The sequence below is a fragment of the Meleagris gallopavo genome, chromosome 3, assembly GCF_905368555.1.
Source record: "Meleagris gallopavo chromosome 3, MGAL_WU_HG_1.1, whole genome shotgun sequence".
Lineage (NCBI taxonomy): Eukaryota > Metazoa > Chordata > Aves > Galliformes > Phasianidae > Meleagris > Meleagris gallopavo.
Genome location: NC_139406.1, coordinates 15364175 through 15391272, shown reverse-complemented (window position 1 = coordinate 15391272; position 27098 = coordinate 15364175). Strand labels below are relative to the sequence as shown.

Here is a 27098-nt window from a genome sequence, read left to right as displayed (position 1 = left end):
TTAATAAAAAGCAGTTGTTTACTTCGCTCGTCTGGAAACTCGTAATGCCCTAATAAAGCAATCACAAAAGTGCTGTTTTCTTTGTTTTCCGTGAAAGCATTTCTCTCTCCATACTCCCCCTCATGTACAGGCAGGCAAAGGCTGTTAACATACTGCAGCTATCTGATCACAATCAGGACCTTGCAACTTGCTTTTACTTAGTGGATCTTTAGGCACAGGGATGTTTTAGTGTTTATGCAAAGTGATCCTGGCCTCTTGTTTTGAACATAAAGGTTCTTTCTAATTCTGCAGTACCTTCTTTCTTGAGAAAAACAAAACGATACCTTCTGTTCTTAAATCAATATAACTTGTAAAATAGAAATTCCTCCACAAACTAGACTGAATAAATTATGTCATTAGGCATCAGACCTCCACTTAGAGAAAATGTGATTCTGTGGGCTATACAGGCCCACAAAGTCAAACATCTGAGCTGTTAGAGTCAGATACTTCTCTAATCTGAAAAAGCAACTCTGGGTAAATAGCATGGTGGTGTGTGGTCTCTGTGTATTCTGCCTGCAGAGTACCAAGCTGCTGACAAGTACTGGATGTATTTGTCATCACAGTCTCCTTGATAGTTTGGGCAGTGCCCTCACCTATGCGTTCCTGGGTGCCCCCCTGGAGCCAGAAGTAAGTGAAGCCACAAAGTCTGCCTGGTGTTTGGCAGTCACTCTGGTAGCCCATGGAAATTAAATTTCCCAACTCTGACACCAGAGCAAAACTCAAAACATTCATTCTGACTTCATGAAATGGAAGTTAGAATGTTAGCTTTGAGCAACTTGAAGAGAAGGCATGTTATTTTCAAAAGGTCTCCATGACCATGTTTTCTTCTTTCCTTCAGGCTGTGTCTTAATGCATGGGAAAGGAGGGGAATGGAAGTCAGCTGCTCAAAAAGGACTTCTCTTGGTTAATCTCAGACACTATCAAGGGAAGGAGCAGGCAACACATCTTAATCTGCACTTCCCTTAAAGTCCTTCCTTGCCTTCATTACACAGTTGGCCTCAGCTCTGTCGAATGAGAAAAGGGGTCATGAATGCTTGAAGTGGAGATCCCAAGTTACTACTCCAAGAAACTGATGGTCCTCTGTCAGAGATTCCTCTTACACTGAGAAACATGTAGTAAGGTGTTCAGTAGCCCAAGGAGGAGAGGGAGGGAGAATATTTATCTTCTATTTGCATGTAACTTTATTCTGAAAAATTACCACTTAAAAAGAACACCTTCTTGCTCAGGAGGTCTAACGAAACTCTTGAGTTTCTTTTGCTGCTTTTTCTTTGCTGTGCCCTGAAGACTCAATACAGATAGGCAGACAGACTGTGAAGTTTCCGTAATCCTCAGAAATGTTTTCAGACAGCGAATTAGTCGCAACCTGCCTTATAGCAATATGGCCAATAGAACTGCATACGGTTCAACTGTGGCGTAGTTTGGTCAGTTAGCCATTCGTGCTTGGTAGATGTGAAAAAGACATTGCCCAGAAAGATCTATGTACGGTTTGCAAGGTCTGCAGTCAGGAAACAAGTAGACACTTTCCTCTCAAGCTGAACATATTTTATGCAGAAAATCAATGTGAAATAATAGAACATCCATACTGTGAATTTTGTTGTAGAACCTCTTAGAACAACAGTGCATTTTAACTCCCAATTATGCTGTGAGACATAAAAGTCTTGGAGGTCTTCATATGCAGATGCTTTTCTTTTTCTGAATTTAATCATAGAATTATATCTACTATCATATACATAGGCTTAATGTTTAATTCATTAGGTCCCCAAGGAAATCTTCAGGTTCTACACAAAGCCATGAAAATCTGCCTTTCCTATGCAGAGACCCTATTGTCAGGCCCACCTCAATACCTCTCCACAGCTAACATTTCTTGATTAGAAGAAAACAATATTAGGCCTCAGCTGTGATATGACAGTTGAGCTATTTAAAGCTCCCCACTTTAGCAATTCAGAGTGATATTAAAACATGCAATCCCTGGTAATTGAGATTGGAGTTAAGGACAGATCAATGAAGCAAAGGCAATTTGGAAATGGCAGTAATAATTATGAGTCCCTTTGCTTCCACGAAACATGAACTAGTGAACATCCAGCAGTGGCACAGGTGCTGCAGGATGAAGAAAGAGGAAAAAGAGAGCACTGGGGCAAAACCAAACCAAATTTAAATCTGAGACAGCTGCCACTTCAGTCTAAATCTGAGGAACAAGAAGAAATAACATTTGCATCCTTGTTCTAAGGCCGGATGAGAGCCAGAATTGTCCTCAGCATCTCTCTGTTTCGCCTGCACTTGAGGGCTCAGGACAGCATGGGCTAGATTTGGCTGTGTCTGGTTATTTCTGACTGCTGCAGGCACTGAGCTGGAACCTAGGCTCATGGAACTCTGCAGCTGTCTGGAGTTACCCAGTTTCCTGGAATTCCCCAGGCTCCTGGAGGGCTCCATGTGACTCCCACATACAGATGATGACATACACAGCCCCCTCATCAGGATGCTGGAGAAAAGTAGGCTGCTAAAAACAAAGAGGCAGGCAGTGAGGGGAAAGAGGAATTGGGCAAAATAGACCATGAGAAGAGGACAAAGACAAAGGGGTTGGTCATGGGTGGCAATCCCAGACCTTTTTCACATTTTGCCAGTGCATCCTTGCATCCATAGTCTGCTGAAACTCATTTGCAGCTCTGTGCCTTTTCAGATACATCATAGCGGAACCTCTTCAAAGCTGAACCACTAAGTAAAGACTCCAGCAAATATGAATGAGGAGAGTGTTCCTCATTACAACATTGCTTAAAAAACACCTACAATGACCTCAGTCTTGTGACCAACATTCCTTCCTCAGCTGCCTCCTTTAAGTTCTTTTCTCACCCACTTCTGTTCCTTTTTCTGCTTCTTTTATGTGATATTTTTGGTTGAGAGGCCATGAAAAGAAAAGGCAATAAATACAATGTGTTCAACCACTGCCAAAAGCTGGAGTCACTTCACAGAGACAGAGGAAGCTGGGGTTTACTATGTAATTCTGAATGTGTGAAAACTGAAGAAGGTCGTTGTGGGGCACAGATCACAAGATGCATTGCTACAGCCCCTTTGGTTTTTCAGTCTCGTCAGTAAAATGAAATCTTTATTTCATTTTGTTCTTATTAGGAAAAAAAAAAAAAAAAAAAATCATGCTTAAAGTATCTAGTGTGCTAGATTGGAAGCAAATTGATTTCATTGCTCAGGACCAATTTATGATAGTCTTAAATAAGCTTTCTTTAACAGGTGCAAATTGCATGCCTCAGTTTACTTGCTGAGGAATACAATTAAGTCAGCACAAAGCTGGTTGTGACTCACATACAATGAAATGAAAACAGTATCATCACCATTAAGCAGCAAATAAAGCTATTGATTCCTTCCACGCTGTCAGGTTCAATTCAATTGCGTTTTTTTCTCCTTTTTGTCCTTAATTGTGCTGTTCATGCTGAATCCTCATTTTAATGCATGGAATGGAATGATGCCACTAAGTTCATACCTTAGCATCTAAAATGCAAGCCTGCTGAGCCCCAGCATATCTTTGTTGGACTTAATTAAAGTCAGCCATGTTCACAGCACCTGATAAAGACAGATATTTTAGTCCCAAGACTGTTAGGAGTGGCAAGACAGCAGATCCACTCCATGCATAATGTCAGGCTGTACTCTTCCTGGCTGTGCACATCCCTGGATGAATGCATCACAAGTGACTTCCATTTAGCTTGCACAGATAAACAAGGCCATGAGCAAATGGCACATTGAGCCAAAGCAAAAGATAGGAGGGGAGGAAAGTGCTGCAGAAGTCAAAATGTGAAAGAAAAGCCCTGAATGATTTTGCTCATGGGGACAACGGGCAGCAGGGTGCAAGGGGAGAAGCAGAGGTGGAGTACTAGGTGAGGGAGAAGGCAGAAGGGCATCTCATAGAATCATAGAATATCCTGAGTTGGAAGGGACCCACAAGGATCATTGGGTCCAACTCCTAGCTCCGCACAGCACCACCTAACATCCAAACCCTATGAGAGCACTGTCTAAACACTCCCTGAACTCTGGCACTTGGAACCATGCCCCCTGCCCTGGGCAGCCTGTTCCATGCCCACTGCCCTCTGGTGAAAAACTTTTCCCTGTGGACTGGGCTGCCAGATGCATGCAAGGATAGGGACTTGCTGTACCTCTTCTGATGAACACAGCGTGCTGAATAGTGGGAAGAAGGGGAGGTTTTGTTGATTTTTTAAAACAACAACCATACAAATCAGCTGAATAGCATATTCACTGGATATTGTTCAAGCAGCACTTTTCCCTGCTTGTGGCCAGTTTGCAATAGATGTATTCATGCTGAGGGCAACCTTATTCTGCAAGCTATTCATGAAGTGCTTTCTTAATATGCATCAGTGGCAAATTTGGTCCTGGCTGAGTAGTTGTGTTGGGAATGGTCTAGACTGATGCTATTTTTCCACTTCTGACTTTCTGATGAATATGATCTGTGACGCATAGACCAGTTCTACTCTCTTGACTCAGACCTTCTAAAGTGATCTCCCTCAGCTCCAGCTCCTGCAGCACAGTCTTCCTGTACCACTTGCTGTGAACCAGGGAGTCAGTGCATCGTAGGCAGCGAGTGCTGATTATCCAAGAGGTGACGTGTCTGGGTGATGTTTTGCTTCAGCCCAGATTCACAGGGATTTCTAACACAATTAGGTGAGTATCAGATAGAGTCCCCTTCACAAGAAGCGGTGAAACATTTTCTCTGCCCTTCCAGATGAGCATTACAGAAAAGGAGGAGATTAGAATAAATCCCCTGGCATAAATTCAAACAAACTATACCTGCCAGCATCTTAATTAGGGTCTGAAGATATTGTATCAAGTGAATTTGTGAAGATATTGACTGAAAAATCAACAAGAGCCTCACAGGGCTCATTTCCTCACAGAGTCCTAGGGTCAGTGTTTCTCAAGTTCTCTGTGGCAACTTCTTCTACTGTGGAAAAATCTCACTGTCACTTCTACCCTACCTGTTTGCATGGCACAAGATTTATCCAACTGAAATACCAGGAAAGTTGATGTTGAAATACTGTTCTCACTTGAGGAGTTTTTGTTTTTTTTTTTAAAGAATGTTTCAACTCTAAAGAAAATTAGGATTGTTTGATTGCTACTTGAGTTTTGTATTTGAGGTCCTTCATCACTTTATAGAAGCTCCTTGAGTCTGTGGTACTATTTGCACCTGCAGCAGCACTTACAGAATTTGTCTGATATAAATGCCATAAGCCATAGAATCATCAAATCATTAAGATTAGAAATGACCTCTAAGATGATCTAGTCATGGTTTGAACCAGTGATTGAGGATCTGGTACGAAGGCAGGGCCAACCCAGGGGAGCTCAGGTGCATGCAATGTGCCTGAGTGACTGGAAGAGGTGGAGCCAGGCTGTACCCCTTCCCAGACCTCATTGAAGGGTTGGCAGTGGAAGTGAGGGTATCTCACTGGAAATCCCTGCCTATCTGAGGTCTTCCAAAGGTAAGCAGCTCTTTTTCTTTATTTTTGCAACCATAGCTGCTGCATTTGGGCTTGTCCTTATTTGCTTTAGCTAAAGACTTTGCTACCCTGCTGTTATTGCTGTACTTTCCATTACATTATAGCATTTTCCCCCTAGTTTGCTACAACTTCCTTTCATGAACTGTGGATAAAAATTAAGGTTGATGGAGACTCCGTCAGACTTCTGACAGTGCCACCTCTGAATTTCACAAAACTGAGTTTTAGCTTCATAATGATCTCAGGTTACTTTTCCTTGAAAAGATTAATATTGATATTTGTTATCAGTTGTCATCACCACTGTTCTAAGTTTCACTGACAGGCTAAAAGAAACACATGGCATAAAATGCTTCTAATTTTCATTTCATATCCTGTCTAGGTCTGTGTGGGCATTGTGGAGCCTGCTTCCATTCTCTAAACATATATCTTATTCTGTCTCTCAAGCTGAAAATGCAGAACAGAAAAGAATTGCTGATTTGGGGTCTCACTTTTGAATGGGAAGGGTTTAAATCTACGTGGGCTTAACTTTCCTGGAGCACTGTAATAATGCAGAAGAGTTTGATGAGATTAATACAAGTGGGTCCATCACCTCTGTGATTTCCTGCAAAAGCACACAGATATAATTAAGCTTATATTCCTCTCCTGTGTAGGCAGGATATTTCTTACTTTGTAGATATTGCCTTGAACATCTTTGGCGGGAGGAAGGAAGGAAACAGCTAAAAACAAAAACAAAACCCTACTGTTCTAATCTTCATTATGGCCTTCAGGTCTCTGCTTTGTCTGTTACACGAGTTCCTGTTCTCCAGTTTTCACTTCTTTCATCCTCCATTTTGATTGCTATTGCAGTATGGTATATGTTGAATTAAACAGAAGCAATGACTCACAAACTTTCAGATGCAGATGATAAAGCCAGCACCACCAAATAAGAATTTCCCTTGGTAGACTTGTTTGCAGTTTGTTTACTGCTGCTTGCAGCTGTTTCAGATGGTCTTCCCTCACCATCTGCCTGGGAATGACTTTGGGGGGGAGGGAGGGATGAGAAGGTCTGGTGTGAGGTAGAGCTCCCCACATTCCCTACTGCGTTGGAGGGATCCCACCTACCACAGCCACAGAGGTTGCTCAGCAGAGCCTCCAAGTGATAACATTAGAAGCATCACGTTATTTTGTTTTTTTCCTTTCCATCAGATTCTCCAACTCAATGAATCATTAATGTGGTTTAGAACGGAAATGAAAATGCCACAAAAGAGCATCTCATTGCAGGATGCCTGCAAAGATATACAAAAGGATCTTTTCATAGGTAATTATTCAAACCATTTCATATAACTGTCACCATTAAAAGGTCACTAACTTTTACCACACAGGGCTTCCTGAAGATGCATCATTGCTTCCATCTTCTAAAAGCAAGCAGATACTCTGCTGTCACGCATGGTCATCATGGAATCATAACATGGCTTGGACTGGAAGGAACCTCAAAGACCATCTAGTTCCAACCCTCTGCTGTGGGCAGGGTTGCTCCCCCACTAGATCAAGCACTAGATCACCGATAATACTGCTTGGCTTTATCTTATCTTAGCAGAGAGGATCGAGGTGACCATCTTGATAGGCAGTGTGTAACCTCATAACAAATAGCAGTTCTTTCCCTGCAGGACTTGCATTCACACAATGATAGACAAGACTGTATCTCAGGCATGTCATCTTTTCCTGGTAATAATTGCAGTTACAACCTACAGTGTTCCTGCTATATTTCATTTCAGATTTTAATTGCACACTATCATTCTCATTCCAAATTAAGATCTCGGGGCATATTTTAAACTGTAAATACACATTAAAAAGATGACACTTATTACACAACTGCTCAAGCAAACACGTATGTGGCACATTAAAAAAGCAGATATACTTGTAGAGAAGTTAATATACAAAGTTGCTGTGGAAAAAGAAGTCCTTTGGGTATATCACATATAATCCTTTTCCTTATCTGCTATAACATCTTCTCTGTCAAACAGAGTTGAAATTGGCTAAATGGATTCCAATTGTATTAGATGAGGACTGACAGGCAGTAAGAAATGACTGTACACCTTTTTCTTTGGGAAATCCAGCTAAAATCCTTTATTCTCAAGGTTGACGATATAAGTGATATTACTTCCAGCAACGTGGTTTGATTTACAGCTGTATTTTTATGTTGCAAAGCTACCAAAAAAAAAAAAAAAAAAAGGCTACACAGTTGTTTTCTGAGGTTGCCCTCCTGCTAGCAAAAGAAGCCCTGACCATCCCTGAGCCCTATGAACATCTGCAAAGCCTCAGGAGGTTACATATGGGCATAATGAGTGCCAGCAAATATTGCGTGCCATCCTTAGAATCAAATGTCAATATCCCCACTGCACTGTAAGCCAAGTGAACGCTGACGTGCAAAAGAAAGGAACATTTATTTGCATTGAAATGGTGATAAGTGTTTAGAAGTCCATTGGAAGGTGCAAGAATGTGGTCTAATAGCGACAGGACAAGGAAGAATGGATTTAACCTAAAAGAAAGGAAATTCAGGTTAGATGTTAGGGAGAAGTCTTTCACTCAGAGGACAGTGAGGCCCTGGCACAACTGCCCAGAGAAGTTGTGGATGGGGCCCTGGGCAGCTGAGATGGTGGTGGCAGCCCGGCCCATGGCACAGGGTTGGGACTGGTGGGCTTTGAGGTCCCTTCCAACCTGAGCCCTTCTGTGATTCTATTATATTATTAAAAAATAAAAATAAAAAAAAACATCTTTCTTGAAGTGAAAATTGAAGGGATGTTTGGAGACACCCAAGGACAAGATGCAACATGCTGCCTAAGTGAGATGATAATGAGGCAGAACTACTCCCAGAGAGCAGAGATTAGCCCAGAACATCCTTGGTCAAAGACAAGGGCAGCTGTTCAGACCAGTAATATTTTGTCTATGCAGAAGAGGTTGTGCCTAGTGCTTCCAGCATAAGAAATTTGGTATTGTTTAACCTTTTATTTTTCTCTCATTCTGTTTATCCCAATCACCACATAACATCCAACAGTAAAGAAAAGAAGAAGGAAAAAAAAAAAGGAAAACAAACTTTATTTCATTTCTTATGGGAAGCCTTGAAGAAAGTGTTTATTTCAACTGAAAATTAGTTCCAAATGATATCTGTTACATGATAGGAAAGTGATGTTTTACAGTCATGTTAAGTGGAGACTGCATACACTATTAGGTGCACGATAACTTTTTTGGCAGCCACATTGTCTGCTTTTTCTGAAAGCTGTCAGAGCTGAGGAGCCTTAAACAAGCACATAAATATTATTCCAAATATCTAATTTCAAACAGCTTTTGGCATGTTATTCTAGTGCTTGTCCTCAAGCTTCAGTAGTACTGAAGATGTTTTTGTGGTCTTCTGGCTTATGTTTCAACAGATATTGTTGGAATTCATGCAGTGTTCATTATTAGTGATTATTCCTCACTGGGAACACTTGTTGAATGAGCCTTTCTCCTGCACCAGTAATAGGTGGTTGATTGGTGCTGATTTAATGATGCATAGCATCTTATCTCCTGCTGAGACCGGAGCTCGCAAGAACTGCCAGGGATGTGCCTGTTGAGAAGCTGACATGGGCTGCATATTTCATGTGTTGCTGAGGCGTGCAGCCAGGCTGTGTAGTGATCAAACCCCAGAAGATGTACATATCTCCAGTTTTCCTGTGTAACAAAAATCTTGTCATCTGTTGACATAAAAGACTGAGATAACTGCTCTGTGACCTGATATAGTTCTTCAGTCTGGACAGATGAGACAAATCTAAATAATTGAGCATGAGCTCCTCTGATTTTCATCATGTTAATGCAGTGCCACATCCAAAACATAAAACAGTTTTGAACTTACTATGCTTATCTGCTGCTTGCAGTATTCATTGTGATTTCCAGTCCAGAGAAAAAGGAAATGCCAGCAAAGTTGGATTTATACAGGGTCACCTTTGTAGTGTCTCCTAGCTCACCTGCAGCAGCTTTCTGCTCTCCCTTTCAAACCATGCATATTTTGGAAACTGCTGTTTCCTGCTTGCTAGAAACTAGTACTTGGCAGCTCTCAGTTGGATGAGAGTTCACAGGATGGGGTTCACACCCTGGATGCACTCTCTGGTTGGGACGGGGCTGTGTTTGCCAGTTCACACTCCAGGGCAGAGCTTGTGCCAAGTGTCCCAACACTGGCTCCTTCTCCTTCTTCCCAGCAGCAGCCAGTCACCATTCCCCTCTAAGCTCTCCTTTATGGGCAGTGGTTAAAATATGAAATATAATGTTTTACCTGATGTTAAGCTAACTAAAAATGTGCATGTACATCTATGTACGCAAGCATACACATTCACAGACACGTTTCATCTGGTGATAGGATCACATCCATCACCATACCTCACTTCAGTGTTCACAGCCTGTAGCCCATGGTCTCACTTATCCTTGTTCTTTCTCAGTCTTGCACTGAGTGGAAAGCTCCTTGCTGCCTCCTGTTCAGAACTAGAGACAGATATCATTTACTCTGTTGTGGTTACCCCTGCAAAAGATTCTGTTTTACAGCTTAATCTTATTTCCTTTTAATAGCATCTGTTGGCAGAATTCAGAAAAAGTGGAACAACAGGAGACCACTCACCATCTCATTCATAACAATATAATACCAACGCTTCTTTATTGCTATTCCTATTTAGAGTGACTGCAGTTTGCATTGAATTTACCTGAGATTCACAACTTCATTTCCAGCTAACTATCTGATTTTGAGTGCTTTTTTTCCTTTAAAGCTTTATTTGTTAATGCATTTTTCTATAATTATACCATGATCACTCCTAAGTGCACAGTTTACATTGAACAGAGCCATTAAGCATTACTGCTGGGAGTTGGCTGTTTCACATGGTTGTGAAGAGATCTTTGTGTTTAGACCCAAAGCAGCTTTACAGGGCAAAAGTATATTTAGCTACAGGAATCTCCAGTTGCTATTTTTGTTGACGTCAGTAGTTAATAGGCTGGACAGCCTACAGGGTAATTTTGCAGACAATGTTAAGCAGTTCTGTGCTCAGCAAAGATTTCAGCATCCTTGCTGTGCACATACAGCATATGTGTGCTGTAGTGGTGGCTTTGAATCGTGCTCGATCTGATGCAAGAGCTTCATGATGCTCTAGAAGCTATCAACAGGGTCTTTTTTTCTTCTCTAAATTCATTCCTAGATAAGGAGGGGATTTTATAATCACAGAACATTGATTTCTATCTCTTTGGCAAAGGTCTTGGCCAAGTTTGAATTAAAAAAAAAAAACAACCAAAAACTACAGCTCTTTGACGACATGTTTGCAGCTCAGGTGGGTGCATTATCGTTTGAGGAAAACATTAGTATGTGTAACATTAGTGATGAATAATTAACATACAGTTATAACACCTTTCATCTTTATGGATTTTATATGGGCTACAATCATTGAATTTTCTCCAGATCACATCTGGAATAAGATGGAGCTGCAGTTAAAGAGTGTTTGCTCTCAAATGGTCCAGGAATTGAAGACGACTGCTACACACAGAGGAAACAACAGAGAATTTAGCTGGACAGAAAATACTAGCAGGAAGTAAGCATCTAGTGATGGAGCTCTGCAGTGTGTCTTACACATGTGATCAAGTGGATAAGAATTTGGAAAGGACACAGAAGACTTCACTGCTTCCCTTGTTGAAAAGACTGCATCTTTTAAAGCCTTACATCAACAAGAGATCATTTCAGTGTCCTATTCAAAAGAAAGAACATACCATCTCTGGAATTAGAAAGAAATATCTGTGACAGGTTCCTCAGAGGTTTCCTACTCGTGACATTTTCCAGACCTTCCCTAGCTTTAAAAAAGCCAGGAGTCATAATACGGAGTGACATGAGTGCTTAAAAGCTGCAACAGGATACATATAGGAAAGGTCCTGTTTCTATTTGGGCATTTAGGTTTGCTGAATCAGGAAAAAAAAAAATTGTTATGAATGTATGAAGAAGAAATGTGAGTGGCTGCACCTCTGAGCATGAGGTCAGCAGACAGGAGACTGCCAAGGTGCCACTTCTGCCCTAGAGCAGTGAGCAGCAAGACAGGAGGTCCTCAACAGGCAGGAAAGGATGCTAGATTGTCCAATCAAAAGACAGCTTTGTTCACTCCCAGCCTCGTAGCCAGCTGACAAGAGATCTTGCGCTTTTTGAAGTCATTGGTTTTGCTCCCATTTGGAGCAGCAGGCCAGGCAGATTGAGTGTCACGATGAGCAAAGTCAGAGTTCCTGAGGCTTTGGCAAGAGGTCTGTCCTGGGCAGGTGAATAGATGTCCATTCCTCAGGGAACACTGCCCATTCTTCACTGTATATTGACTTCAGAGGTCAACCCCAACTTCACCCTGGCATGCAATTACTTTCAGATCTTTATTTTTCTGCAAAAAAAAAATTACTTTCTATGAATGCATTTCCCTATTTATAAAGAGGAAGGTCACATTCATCCTATATTCAGATTTCTCCAGCGTGGCACTAATTAAAGTCAATGACAATCTAGCCCATTTTATAGACATTAAAACCCCTTCACTGACTCCTCCTAAGTAAGAAAGATTTCCTGAATATAAATAATGTCTGAAATTGATCCTAAAACCTCAGTTCTTATTTTCTTTGCAGGAATGTATGCTTTATTGACTTTGCTGTGTTTTCAAGAGGGAAGCAGAAGCTACTTTACATAGGGTTCTAAAAATACCCCTTTCCAATGTAAGCATTTGCCCACTGGATGGTGACTGACCATCGTCTGCCTTGATTAAAAAGAATAGCTAGAAACAAGAATGTATGGGGCTAAAACAGCGCAGTCTCTGAGGTGCGTGCTTCTGAAATAGTTGAATTCATGGGCTTATGACTATTAAAAAATCAATTCAGAATGGATTTGCCGTGCCAGTTTTGCTGACTGTTCATAGTTTTTAGAAATGAAAATCAGGCTGTAAAACTTCCACTCTTTTTTTTTTTTTTTTTTTTGTTTTAATGGAGAATCTAATGGAAAATGAAGCTGTTAAGTATTTTCCATAGCTTCCTCCAGAGATCTTTAAAAATGAACTAAAATTACAACGTCTTTTAAAGTAATTAGTTCAGTTATGGGCTGTTTAAGAAACAAAATTGCTTATCTGAGATAAGTTGGAGAAGTTATTAAGGTCAAAAAGACATTCTCCAGATTGACATTACAAACTGAAAAAGTGACTTTGCATTTTACTTTTTTTCAATCCCTCTGATTTTTCATGATTTCCCTTTTGTTATTATTGTTTTTGCTTTTGGTATGTGATGCTAGAGTGAACTCATCTTTTTAAAAGACATTAGCCAAATTTTAGTGCTTTCTTGTTCTAGGCTAACTCTTGTCCTGAGTTCTATGTCAAGTATCATAGAATTATAGAATCATTTCAGTTGGAAAAGACCTTTAAGATCACCAGATTAAACCATTAACCTAACACTACCAGGTCCACCACTAAACCGTGTCCCTGAGCGCCATGTCCACACATCTTTTTTGTACTTCTGGGGATGGCTACTCCAACACTTTCCTGGCCATGATACTGAAGAGAGTCTGTAAAGAGTATAAATTGATTTGGCCTCACATCAGCATTGTAACACGTGCCATGCTGCAATTAGTTGCAATTGTAAATGGTCTTCAAAGTCCATAAAATCTCTGTATCTCTACAGACCCTTCACTTCTTCGTTCCCCCCAAAGAAATAATCCTAATGAAAGTTTTATGTCATAATAATCTCAGTAAATGTGATATGGTTCTTGAGTTGGTCTACTTCATCTTCTGGGTATTTAGCCATTTTATTCAGCTATAGGTATAAGTATGTAACTGTGTCGCAGTTTGAAGTGTTAATCATGCGGCACCCCTTCATCCCCTTGGGAGAAGGGGGGAAGGAAGAGGAAGAAACTCAGTGGAGATAGGAGAAACTAATTTATTAAAAAGAATGTGAGATAACACAGAATAATTAAGAATAATAAATCAAATGAACCAAAAAGAAATCAGAGGAGAGAGAAAGAGAATCAGTCTGAGTCTTTATCGGCAGGTGCTCTACAGCTGGCATCCTGTAAAAGAGGAGAGAGCTTACACTCACCTGGAATTGGGAGATCACATCTCCCAGAGCCAGAACTCACGTGAAATAGCTGAGTCTGCTAGAAGTACAGTAAGTGAGGAATGCACCCTGCACTGTGTTTAAGCATCAGACAGCCTGCTGCATGATGCCATGATGTGGAATACTGATAAAACAAGGACACTGTGGTTTCAAATTCTCTGCTACTCCCTGTTTTGTAAAAATGATTTTGGCATCTTCTCACTGCTTGAGTGAAATAAGATACTGATACCACATTATTCCTACTTTGAAAATGAGGAACTGAGTCACAGTGGCCATTGTTTTTGCATTCCCTATTACAAGCTGCTTCAGAATTTTTTTATTTTTTTTTTTTGTATTTTATATTCAGAATCCGTATTTCATGAGCAGCAAATGGTCAGGGTTTGGCAGATCACATGAAACAGTGGTGAATCTTAAACCCAGAAAATGTTGGACAGTTAGGAGCTGCCTGAGAAAAGACTGGGTTAAAGGACAGTAATTCCACCTGCTCATCTAACCACGTCTTCCAAATCTGCTATGCATGATGTAGAGACTTTACAATGCAGTCTCTCTCTCTTTGCTCTCATAAGAGAACCTTCCTTTTGCTCATCAAATTATCCTATCGGATCTCTTTCCACATTTATCCTTCAGTCACTTTTTCTGCACCACACTGACCTTCAATTTATTCCCTATTTCCTTATTGCCTTTAGGTCCTATAGGTCCTAGTATTTGCCCCTTCTGTTTCAGCTTAACTTCCATCCTGACACAATCACCTATCAGAAGGTCAGTGGACATGCAGAAGGACACGCAGGGAGCTTCTCCGTGTGAATAGTTGCCGAATAGTACAGAGAGAAGGAAACCTAACATTGACTACTGCTGAATTTTATTTTATTTTTTCACATTAATTTCTCATTGACTATGAGAATTGGACAGCCTGACTGAGGGAGTGTGGTTGTTGAGAAATTAGCTTACAGTGAATGATGATTTTTCAGAGCTTGACAGACAACAGTATGCTGAGAAGTGTTTGACATACTCTCATGTGATAGCAGTAATCGTGTCAGTCAAAGGAAGATCCTAATACTTCTCACTGGCATTCATCAGCCCCAAAAATTAAAGGTCCCTTTCAAATCTGATGGTTCACATCTCTCTCTGTCAGACACTGACAAAGAATTCATTTCCACTGCATGGCTTTGAGTGTATCTTTGCCTGGAGAAAGCACTTTGAACTCCCTTTATCTCATCTGCAAAAGAAGATGACAGCTCATTGCTATAGAAAATATGTGTCTGATAACTATATTATCTCTTAAAACACTCTTTTCAGACCCAGACAACCAAATGCTCACCACAGAGGTAAAGAAGAACTCTCCTCATTACTTTACTTCTCTGTAAGAGTTAATTCTGCACTTCATGACACTTGCCCGTAGACTAAGGCATATGGTGGGCGTGCTGGGAGAGATTGTGTAGGGAGTATGAGAGGGAATATCAGAGAACTTCTTATGCGCTTCTTGTCTTTTTTTTTCCAAGATATTCCATGTCTGTCCTCTTTATACACAACATTCCATTCTGCTTTTCTGGGCAGCCCAATCCACATAGGTATGACCAGAAATACTTCCTTTCTTAATTCTGCCTGTCACAATAGGGATTATATGGACTGCTCATAATCTCCAACTCATTTTTTATTTGTCAGATCAGAAGGATTGGCTGGGTCCATGGAGCACATCACCACCCCACTCCTCAAAGCAGTGTTCTGCCACTGCTGACTGTAACATGACTTCACACAAGCTGTATCCAATCTATTTCTGCGCCGCATTGTAACCTGTTAAAATTGGTCTTGTTCCTCAGTTCCCTCCATTTTCAAGCTGAAAGGAGAGAGGAATAGATAAGGCCCAGTTTAATTTGTTCTGGCAATTATTGGAAATCTCCCACAGAGAGAGAAGCCTTTGCCTATCGGTGTAGAATGACTTACAGCCATACGGGCCCAGACAAAAGGAGACCCTGCTTTTCTGCAAGTCTATTCACGCATGTTAGACATATTGGCTGAGGTACTGGCCTATTCGAATCTTAATGGAGAAAAAAGAGAGAGAAGAACATTAAAAAAAAAAAAAAAAGAAAGAAAAAAAAAGAATAAAAGAAAAAGGATAAAAACTATAAAGTGAGAGCTGGCATTGAAGGCTTGAAAACAAAATGTGAACTGACGAAGAAAGGGAGAGAAAACTGATTTGACTTCCAGTAGATAACTACACTGCTTGTGTTTCAGAAGTATCAGAATAATGCCATTAGTACAGATAAAGGTTACAGTAAGATTGATTTTGAAACGTGAATTGGAGATGTGTGTTTTGGAGCTGGGATACAAGCTAAGCTTCTTTTTTTCCCTCTCTTTCTCTCCCTCTCTTCTTCTCCCTCTATTTTTGCAAATCAGGACTCAGCATTAATTCAAACCAAATGAAAGTGTTAGGATAAAAAAAACCTTTGAGAAGCATTCTAAAATACAATTTCCTGCAAAATGAATGTGTAAGTTTATTTAAAAAAAAAAAAGCAATGTACTAGTCAAAAGGTGAAAGAAATATATTACATGATTATGGAGGAAAAAAGAGGTTATTTAAGAAATAGCTGAAATGGCAGTTCTTTTAAAATTGTGATGTGGGTGCCGTTAAAATACAATGACAATGGCAGCTTTTTCCTTACACTCTGCTCCTGAGAAGAGGGAAGAAGTGTTTGTGGAGCAAATAACTTTAAATTCCAGGTAGATTTTTTTTTTCCCTGCCTGTGGATTAATTTTGTCAATTTATCCCTTTAACAATACTTAATGGTAATTCTTATGATCGGTTGGCTTGTCTACACTGAAAACAGCTGACAGAATTAAATGTCATAGTTTGGTCATTGACATCCCAGGAATTTCTTATTGTTTTAATAATTTGTTACAGAAGAAGAGCTATAATGTGAACCTAGGAAATAACAGGCACTCCCCCCTCCCACCCTCCCTTATTTTTAAAGGAATTGTTGGGACTGATCCAAAGCTCATTGCATTGATTGAAAATGCTTTTGCTGGCTTTGCTGGATTTGGAGCTGATGTATTGTCTATAGGGATTATAACCCCTGTCGTTGTTGTTGTCTGCAAGAGAAATTTAAGAACATACAGCACTAATGAAAATCTGCCTTCTTTTTGTTAATGGTGATTTCTTTGAGGAATGATTAAAGAATTTCTGACTGATCAATGCTTCAGTTACACGAGTTAAAAGTAAAGTTTTAGAACAAAAATATGCTGTCGGATAGTTAGAAGATGCATGTGTCTTTCTAGGGAAATTAGTTTTTACTGCAATTAGTGGCCATTGTGTCTGAGCATTAATAGCCTGGGGCGAACATAATAAACCAGTTCTTAACTGTTGGTAATGACAGATTTCTCAGGGATTATTACTTAATTAACAATAATTTGAAAGGATGGTTCAGCTGAGATGAAGCATTCGTTTATATAGCATATCTAAACAATATAGATCAAAAGACCACGTAGTCTGTTAACATTTCTCTTGGTCTTTTGGTTTCATTTTTGTATGTCTGCCTGCCTGTCTACATAAAATATTATTTTTGCATCTGAGCAGTTTTCTTTGTGGGTCCATAAAGCAGTAACTGGTTCCCCATCGGATATATATGCATTGTTTCATCGTCATACTGTGTCTTCTGGGTCTAGGCAGATGATGATTTTAATTGGAAATGCTAACTTGATCAGGAAATCACCTCCCACACCCACGCTTTCCATCCTCCCCACGCCAGAATGGGGCAACTGTTTCCCCAACACATGCATTATTCATTCCCAGCCACTTCAACATGTAATGTTTGCTATTGTTCCCACCATCCACCCACATAGCTTATGTTCTCTCGACATCTTTTTGAATGAATGGCTTCTGTATACCTCACCTCATAGATAACTGGCCTCATTCACATACTAGTGCATCAGTTGAGAAAGAGGCTAGTTCTTCGGACAAATAATATTCTGATTGGTTTGGGGTGATGTCTATTTTTTCCTTGAGAATTACCACACGCTATAATATAAATGAAACTTTTTCTTTAGAGTCGATTGTATTAAAGAGAACAAAGCTGCCGAAGTGCTTGTTGTGCTGCCCAGGAGCGTACGAGGGAAAGGCAGTGATAAGCTGAGCTGCTGTAGCAAATGACAGGAGTGTAGAGAAGTGCAAACGTAGTGAAAGGTATGTTGTAACACTACTATTTCTTTTTCTCTTTGCTATAACCTATGTTTTCCTTATAGCTTCTTGTTGAATATGGTGGATTGCTTGAAAACAGGGAAGTTCCAAGAAGCGTTGTATTTTTGTGTTGGTAAGAAACAAATGCATCTGCTGTGTTCTCCAGGATCTAGACAAGTTGTCTAAAGCAGTTCTTGAGAAATATTAAGTAGCTGTCTGTTGTAGTCATTGGTATCCATATTAATTGCTCAGGAATACTTCCATTATTTGCTCCTCAAAAGTCTGTTCAAGGAGGCTCTAATTTTAAACCCATGCATTACTTAAGAGTGATGGTGACAGTGACATGGGCATGTTGTTCTTAAACAAGTTGTAAAACTCTTCTAATTGAAAAGTTGATTTGTTAAATAGGCATAAGACCCATATGTTTCTATTTGAAAATTCCTGTTCAAAGAGCTAATCCGCCTGTCTTGGCTGTCTAGTTGGAAGCTTGTGTTTGGAAGTAGATTAGAATTGCACTTGTAGAGAGCTCTGACTTGTGCAGTGGATCAAGATTGATTACAGTGACACCAACTTTCACTTTTATTTCAGTAGAATTTAAAGATTTCCTTAGTTCGCATAACATCAAAGGTGTCCTTCTAAATAAATATCTTGCAGTGCTCTATCTTAGGGCATATTTCATTATGTACGATATAATCAGATTGATATGGTATTGCGTCAGAAACAGCACATGCTGTTTTGAAATGTGCCTTGTGGGAAAACAAAATAGGGAATAAATAACAATATATGTGTTTGAAAAGAATAGTTACAGTGAATGAAGCTCAGTTATGCTAATTAATAGCATTGGACAGGCGCTACAGCTACTCCTGAAATACTGAGTGAATGTTAAGCCAGAAATCAAAAGTTTTATCATCCTTGACATATTTCTTTCCAAATCACTGTTCACATTTCTTGTAGTTTATTCAATTTTCCTTCATAGCAAAATGGTTAGGGACTACGGCTACAGACTGCACTGACCGAAATTAGTGGAGTTTGGGGACTGTCATCAGAGAAAGTCTCCTGTGTCTTTTAAGGAAGGTTGCAGTAACAGGTGAAAACCTTCACAAGCAGAACAGCAGGATTCCTTCACACAAGGAAATTTGCACTTTCCTCTTCCCTCATGTGGTACAGGACAAGAAGCAGTAATTGTTCTGCTTAGTCAAGGCCGCCTCTCCAGCTGCCTAGCCAGCTGCCTGCCCCACGTGTTGTGGTGATGCTGTCACAGGGGGACCCTGAGACCTCCATAGGCCAGAGCAGGGTGCCTGCCCTCTGCCCAGGGCAGTAGCAAGAGAGTTCCTCATCAAAATGGCTATGGAAGGGGTCCTTCTGGGAGCCTATGCCCGCTGGAGCAGGTTGAAGATGCAGGGAGTATAGAGGGTGCCATAGACAAACCAAGGAACAAGGAGAAAACTCTCTTCCAGCTTTGAACAGTTTTGCTTGAAACTGTCTCTGTGCAGAGATAGGACAGCTCAGACGGCCATGCTTCCACGTCACTCCAGCAGCCTGCAATGCTTTCCCTATTCAGGTTTTGCAAGATAGCTCTCTCCTATTTATATGTTCCTAAAAACGTAACTTTTCACTGTGGCTTCCCAAGCCAGTCACATTCATTGGTTTATTACTCTGCCTTCAATATTTATCTAGAAATTAGCAGCAACAGATCTTAATCAAATCTGATAATTACTTCAGTGTGATTCAAACCCTGGACTTAAAAGTGACTTGGAACTGTGCAAGTAGCTATGGATGTAAGCTGCATATGAGTTGGGTTTGCCCTTCCTGGGATCACAAAACTATGCGTATTCAGGAGCATGTCCTATCTTGTGAGGAAAGTGGACACCATGCATTTCCATATGTGTCATATTATATTGCATTATATTACTGTATAGTATATTTTATTTTATTATATTATACTCTTTTATTTTAGGTGAATGAAATATTAAGAAATCCAATCCCCTCCTATTATGCAAGTGGAGATCATTCTGACGTTAAAAAGCAGAAAATTCCATTTAAGCTCTATTTTGCTTATTATCATGTGATTGGCAGGAAAAGTATTTCTTGGAGGAAAGATGTTTTAGTGGCTGGAGAAGATATGATAGATTTTTGACAGGTAATACTGTGAATTTATATTGCACTTCCATTCCAAATTATGTCACAGTAATATAAATAGCACCTGAATAAAATTTTCATTTCTTTAGACCTATTTTGTGCCTGCAGTTATTCATTGTTGCTAATGAGACAATTAATAGGCTAATGGGCACAAATGATATAACATAAACATTTAACTCTGCCATCTGAATGTCAAAGCTGCCTACAAAGTGTACAGTTAGGAACTGTAATTCTTTTCTGTGCCTGTGCAGAACCTGAGATCATATCTTCATGTTTCCATTCACCTGTGTATGCTGAAGGGTGCAAATGAGCAAAGCAAGTGAGATTTGTCCTATGCAAAGTCTGTACAAATCTAAAGGCTAGGCCAGAGTCTTTTAGAGAAAATACAGTCTTATGCAAGGAAAAGCACTTTTCTTGCTTTTGAAATGTGCACATCCAAGGTTGAATGCAACAATGTAGAGTGTTGCTAAGTAAGACTGCATAGGCCAGAAGTGAATCAATGCCAGCTGTAAGTGAATTTAGACAAACAGAAAAGTGAGCTTATAGGAGGTGAGAAAGAACATATACTATTACAGTAAGTTCTGATCATTTTTAAAATGCAGAGATAGCTCTGGTCTTCTGTGCTTGAGCTAATGCAAAATGTGCATTACTTACTGTGTCCTATAATGTTGAACAAGTTATGATGGAGTCACTTTATTTTACTGGAAATGTGTTGCATTTACCAGGAAGGATCAGTTAATTATTTTCACTTGAATACTTCGACTGTGAAACTGTATTCTGAGACAGGAATCAATAAGAAAAGTGCGTGGGTAGTTTTTCTTATATAGGGATTTGAAAGGCAATGGTCTTTTTTTGAAAGAATGGTCTTTTACAAGCTATGGGAAGTTCTGCCTAGCTACCATTTTTATATTAACTTTCATAAAGCTTCAGTTAGCATATACAGAAACAGAAGCCCCTTCTGAATCAATACAACATTATTTGATGATCATTTTATGAAATAAAATTATAGTCTTTGTGCAGTTGTAGGGATTACAGGATACTCTATAACACAAAAATACAGAGAATGAGGGTACAACCTCAGAGATAATCTTAAAAAATGACATTTAGGCATACAAGACTGGATCTGATCTACCTGTCATGCTCCCACTGTTGTTACAGAAGTGCCATTAGGGTGAATGCACTGTTACCAGACAACCCCACAGTACAGCAATCACAGATAAGCACCTTCTGGTCATCTCCCCTCCTGGAAAGACCAATTTCTCATGATGATTGAGATTTTTTTCTTCATATATTTTCTAATGGTCACAAGAAGCACCAAGCATCCTAAGGTTCATTTATTATGTTCACATATGCTTAAAAGTATCAGCCATGCTTCTACCACTTAGTAAACTGGTTTATTTGAGCACTTGCACAGTAGAGGCAATTCACAGCACACATGGATTCAGTGTAACAGGAGGAAGCAAAAGGGTGAAAAGACCCAAAGGAGAAGACTAAGACAAAATGAGAACTCAAACTTTTTTTTTTTTTTTTTTACATTGTAAGATGTGATTTTATATGTTTTGGGGTCATAGAAATATAGGACTTTTCTAACTTCCTTCTGTCTTTTGCTTCTGATGAAAGATCAAAAGTCACCAGAACAGCTTCTAGTAGCCTATTAGCTAACCTTATTTTAAAAGCTACAAAAGTGCAGATTTCACTGTTTCTGTCAGTTGTCTCTTCCAATACTTCACCCACTTGATACTAAAAGTTTGATTTGCTTGTAACCTGAGTTCCTCTTGCTTCCAAGTAGGTTTACTGCACCTTCAGCAGCCCCTGGAAACTAAGAAAATGAGTAGATCACCACTCTTCTTATTACACTTGTTAAGAAAATCTGATCTTCTTTTTCTCAACTCAGCATATACAGATTTTAAACCTTTTCACAAGTCCTGTTTTTCCCAAATGTTGTTCAAATTTCTTGCTATCTTGCTGAGATTAGTTTGGGAATCTGGCTGCATCTTCTTTAAGCTGTGATGTACTGCTTTTCTGTGCTGAGGATGCCAGTATAAGTGCTTCACATACACAACACACACAAGACACACGGTACACTGTTGGTACAGTGCAGAGCAGCATTTTCCTCCTTCACCACAACCTATGCATTGAAGCTCTGGCTCCTATTCAGTTTGTAGTCAGCTTTTTTCTTACAGTGCTGATTCCTAGGCTATTATTCACTTCCATATTCCTGGGCATTTGATTTAGCCATTCTAAGACTTGTGTTTTCAATTTGCCCTTATTGAATTTTCTCATATTGATTTCTTTCACTTTCTTCAGTTTATCAGGATCATTTTTAATTCTAGCCCCATCTTCCCAAGTGCTTACAGCCTCTCCCAGCCTGATGTCATCCTCACATTTTACAACTGTACTGCATCATCCAAGGTGTTAGTATAAGTACTTAGTATAAATGAATAGTCCTGGACATGAAACAGAGTCTGGCATGGTCATTTGGTGTTGTCTCCCATTAGCTGAGACACTGAGCTATGGTATCTACTCTTTGAGTTATTCTCCAGTCTGTCTTACTCTTATTTCACCTGGGCCATATTGCCCCATCTTGCTTTTGACAGTGAATTGTAGAGCTTTGTAAAATATCTTACAGAAGTCAAAAAGTGTTGTGTTTGTTTAATCTTGCATCTGCTAGGCTAGTTATTTTATCAAAGCAAGGGAGATCAGGTTTGCTTGTTGTCAATGTGTTCTTCACAAATCCATATTCACTGTTTCTTACCACCTTATCTTCTAGATACTAAAAAGCTGGTTGGTTGCTCCAGTAAATTTCCAAATACTGAAGTTAAGCTGAAGAATCTATAATTCACTGTTTAATCCCCAATGGCCCCATTCCTCTCACCTCACTTTAAATGTAGATAGACTTCTTTTACTTTCAGTCCTCTAGTAACTCACTCACCTTCTATAAGCTTATGAAGATAATCACTAATGTTTTGACTATTGCTCTAGCTAGTTTCTGAAGTACCTGGGGGTAAATTCTGTGTGGACTTGATTGATTTGGCAAGTAGGTTATGCAGCCTGAGAGGAAGCAAACATAATATCTAGATATCCCATCAATTTTTCACTGGGCACTAGATCAGGCTTTGGCCAAGATTGAGCTATGCTGATGGAGCGAAAACATATTTTTCTTTGTGCTTCTCCCAGACTTTAAAAGAGAAGATGGAGTGATGGTTGGAAAAATTGGAAGAAATTGAAGAGGATATTTACACTGCTAGATATTTAGAGAAATAATTCTTCAGTCAAAAGGAAGAAAATAAAACTCACACTTCAGTGCCTAAACCATTCACAAGGGTCAGAAAAGAATTCTCACCTTTACAGCACCTCATAACAGTACAGCCTTCTTTTTCATCGTTATTAAAGATGATGTATCAAGCAGACTGTCATACTATTGACCTCTAAAAGCATTGGTGCTTATTCTCATTTCTCTTTATTTTCCACTTTTCTTCCTTCCCCTGTCTGAAATTTCAAATACAAAATATTGAATTAATTAGATTTCAACCACAAAGAGGAAGAAACAGTGATATCAAGGATGGATGTTTCATCTTCATCTGCAAGCAAAGTTTTCTTGAGCATCTGTCTTTCAGACAAGTTGTTTAAGTTTGAATGCACTTGTCTTTCAAGTTTCAAACATTTCCCAGCAATTCATAAATCAATATGTAAGAAAAATTCCACTTTCCCTCCTTTTCTCACACTTTCTGCAGTTAGCATTTCACTTGTTCCAGACTAGAAGCCTACTCCATTTTCACTTGGGAAGTGCTATCCCTCCAGCTTCTTGCTGTAATCCTCTTTACTTCTATTAATTACAGCTATTCTGATGCCAAGTTTCTTTTGTCAGAATTTCCTTTGCTTCTGAGCTATCATATCCAAAGAATACTGCGGGGAACTTTAACTACTTGGAACTAGCAGTTATTGGCAATTTCCAAAGGCTAAGGTCTCAACATTCAGAGCAGAGGTCTGGTTTGGAAGGGATATCCTCATGTCTTGAAAAAATACAGTGCAGTACTGAATAAAAAATGTAGATCCACAAATAAGTTAGAATAGAAATAAATAAAACTACCTATGCTGCAATGCACACACGAGCTAGAAACAAAGCAAAGAACATTTGAGAAGTTCTTCTGCAATACATTTTATTTGCTTTTCTTTCATACACTTTCTGCATTTTCTTGCTCTCCTTTGATTATATTAACAACTCTTTGCCTGAATTCTTGAGAATTAAGAAAGAATCATTAAATTATTTGAGAGAGCACAGTAAGCAACTGCCCACAGTAGGAGAAATGGGACTTGATATCTCATGCAGTTGTTGGCAGAAGAGTCTTTCTGTACTTATATGCTGTGGCCAGGATCAACAATTCTTCATATCCTGGTTGATGTCTCTGCATTTAAAAAGAAGGTATTATGCTTAGATATTAAAAGGAACCTGCTGGTGACCACCAGTGAAGAATAGCAAATGGAAACCATAGACTACTTTCAGGTCCATACTCAGAGTTTGCACTGGTGTGCACCATTAGACCACAGGCAGTGGGATGGTCCTTGCAATTTCTATGGATAAAACTATCCTGTGTGGCTATTAACAAACATGTCAAGAGCAAGACAACAACAAAACCTGGCTGTGTCCTTTCCCTCTAACTCCTTGCTGTACACAATAATCTGGGCTTCTTCTATCTGCCTTGGCATACCAGTTAAACACCATTACTGCAAAATGTGTGGGACAGCAAAATGATCACTTGACCAAAGAGATTAACTTCTCAAACTTTCTTCGGTGGGGTCATTAATTGGAGTCTCTTCCCTATTGTACTTGCTAATTCCTATGGAGTAGGCAGAAATGTAGCAGTCCTTGGGATCTCTGCATTTTACGATATTGATGGAGTGACAGATTATTTCATTGTGTAAACAAATTTATTTGGGAATCTAGACTCAAGCCAGATATGAAAGATCCTGAGAAGGCCGACAACTCGATTACATGAGATAGTAGAAGGATAAGTGTTATGGCCAAGAATACCTTAGCTCTTACAAAATCTGCTATTACTGTTTGGTGTTGAATTTTAAGACAGTTGGATCATTGGCTTTTGGAGATTCCTCTGAAAGACTCACCTGCAACGAACTACCAAGCCAAGAGTTTACCATCATGACAAATCCTAGGAAATCTTATATTCTATTAAATACTAGATCTTAACCATTAAGAAACCCAGACAGAGGAACTAATCCATCTAGAATACTCCGCTTCTGACAGGGGAAGGGGGTTGGGAAACCTGGGAACATCTCCCAGCAGTGGATTATGAGGAAGACAGAAAGTAGATAATGGAATCATTTTCTTAAGAGGTACTCTTTGTGCATGTCACATTTTCACGGGTCAGTTAGTTAATACCTCTCGTACACTCCCTGTGGAGACTGCAACAACTGACTTTGAATACCAAAATCTAGAAGTTGGCATGCAAAGTGTATGAGGTTGTTTTTCAGATTTTATGAACATTATTCTTACCATATTAAACAGATGTGGAGCAATTGAGGTCAGCAGATCTTTATTCCTTCTTCATTCTTTCAGCCTGAAAGTGTCCTGTGAAGGCCAGGCACACATATTCTATATTTCTAGAAACACTTTAAAGCTGTGATAAGAACAAGGTAGCACTAACAGTTCAGATAGAAAAAGGCTGTAAGTCTTCTGTTTCTTTTGCTGGTTTCATTTCATAGATAGCAGCTAAAAGTTGGCATGGAAATGTTCATCCTCTTGGTTTGTAGCATGTCTTCATGTTCAGACAGGGAAATCTGTGTAGTCAAGACAAGGTACAGATGCCAGTGTTGAACAGCTGAAACAATGTCATACTCAAGAAATATGAATTAGAGGAAAAATGTTCACTGCTTACAGCAGGTGCAGCTATTCTGAAGCTTCTTTCTAAATGAATACAGAGACAATTTCAAGTTTAAAAAAACAAACAAACAAACAAACAAACAAATGCAGTGAGTATATACACTTATTTTGAGAAATGGCTAAATATTGTTTTCTGGCTGGAAATAAAAATACCCCATTCAATTCTTTGCCCTCAGCAGCTACTCTTGGATGTGAGATGTTTTGGTCCAGTTTTAATGTGTCAAAATGTTGTATGAAATACCAAGCTAATAAGGAACATGGTCGTAATGAATCTAGGAAGTTGTCTTCACCAGTGACAGCACATTGGCTCTGACCTATCATTACTTTCAATCATCATGCATGAGTAAAAATATATACCTGAAAGACTTCTATCTGCTTCAGACAGACAGCTGCTACTCTTATCTGTCTCCAGATAGGAGATAACGCTTTTTTCCATCTTCAGCACTTAGCAGGTATCAGTGAGCCTTATCATTTATCCAGTAGCTCCGGGATAAGAAAGAGCCCAGTTTTCATTGCTACTTGGAAATCTGTCATATTCTGAGGACTTGCATACTCAAAGTGCAATGTTTAGTAGCTTAAGGAAATGATTTGCTACCACAGCCACCATGCAACACAGGCAGGGACACTCCAGCTTCAAAATGCATTCTAGGTGTGCAGCAGAAATGGGTTTTATCCCATTGCAGGGGAATGAGAGATCAGGTTAGAATCCACTCAGGACCTGGAAAAGGAGAGACAGGGGTAGAAGGAAGTAAATGAAAATAAAATAAAGCAAGAAGGAACGGACTTCTGATTTTTTTTTGTCAGGATTGTAACAGTTGTGAGTAGGTCCTACTCTGGCCATAAGTACTCCACTGGCTAGAGCACCAAGTCGTACCCCTACGCGATGTCCCTGCTGGCCTCACAGCTTGCAGAGATTGGGTGGGCACTGCAGTATTCAGAAGGGAGGGCAGACTCACCCAGCATTGCCGTCTCTTCTTCTCTACACTAGCTCTGTAACAGGCACCATCACTTTACATTACACCTGACCTCTCCTTCTCCTTCTTTTTTGAAAATGTGGGAAATTCCACCATTCTCACCCAGTCCTCTCATTCTTCGACAAAAAACAATAGATTTTTCTTTTATTGCTTGGAAGCTTTGGGACAGGTCTGAGCAATGGCTTCTGGTACAGCTGCTTAGCAAGCAAAAAAGGTCACACTTCAACAGAAGTTCCTATATTTAAAAATGTTACCTGCTTGAG

General features: G+C 39.6%; 1 protein-coding gene across 4 annotated transcripts in view; it reads left to right on the top strand.

The window, feature by feature from the left end:
* Positions 1-27098, top strand: part of CDH20 (cadherin 20) — a 111083-nt gene that overhangs the window by 43820 nt on the left and 40165 nt on the right. The window contains exons 1-2 of one of the 4 annotated variants that reach the window (XM_085220352.1): positions 6730-6843; positions 17694-17829. The exons of 2 other annotated variants lie outside the window; for them this stretch is intronic. The gene's annotated coding sequence lies outside the window, so the exon portion shown is untranslated. Of the gene's footprint in view, positions 1-6729; positions 6844-17693; positions 17830-27098 lie in introns of those variants that run through there. One more of the 4 variants, XM_085220349.1, reaches the window with a different exon arrangement.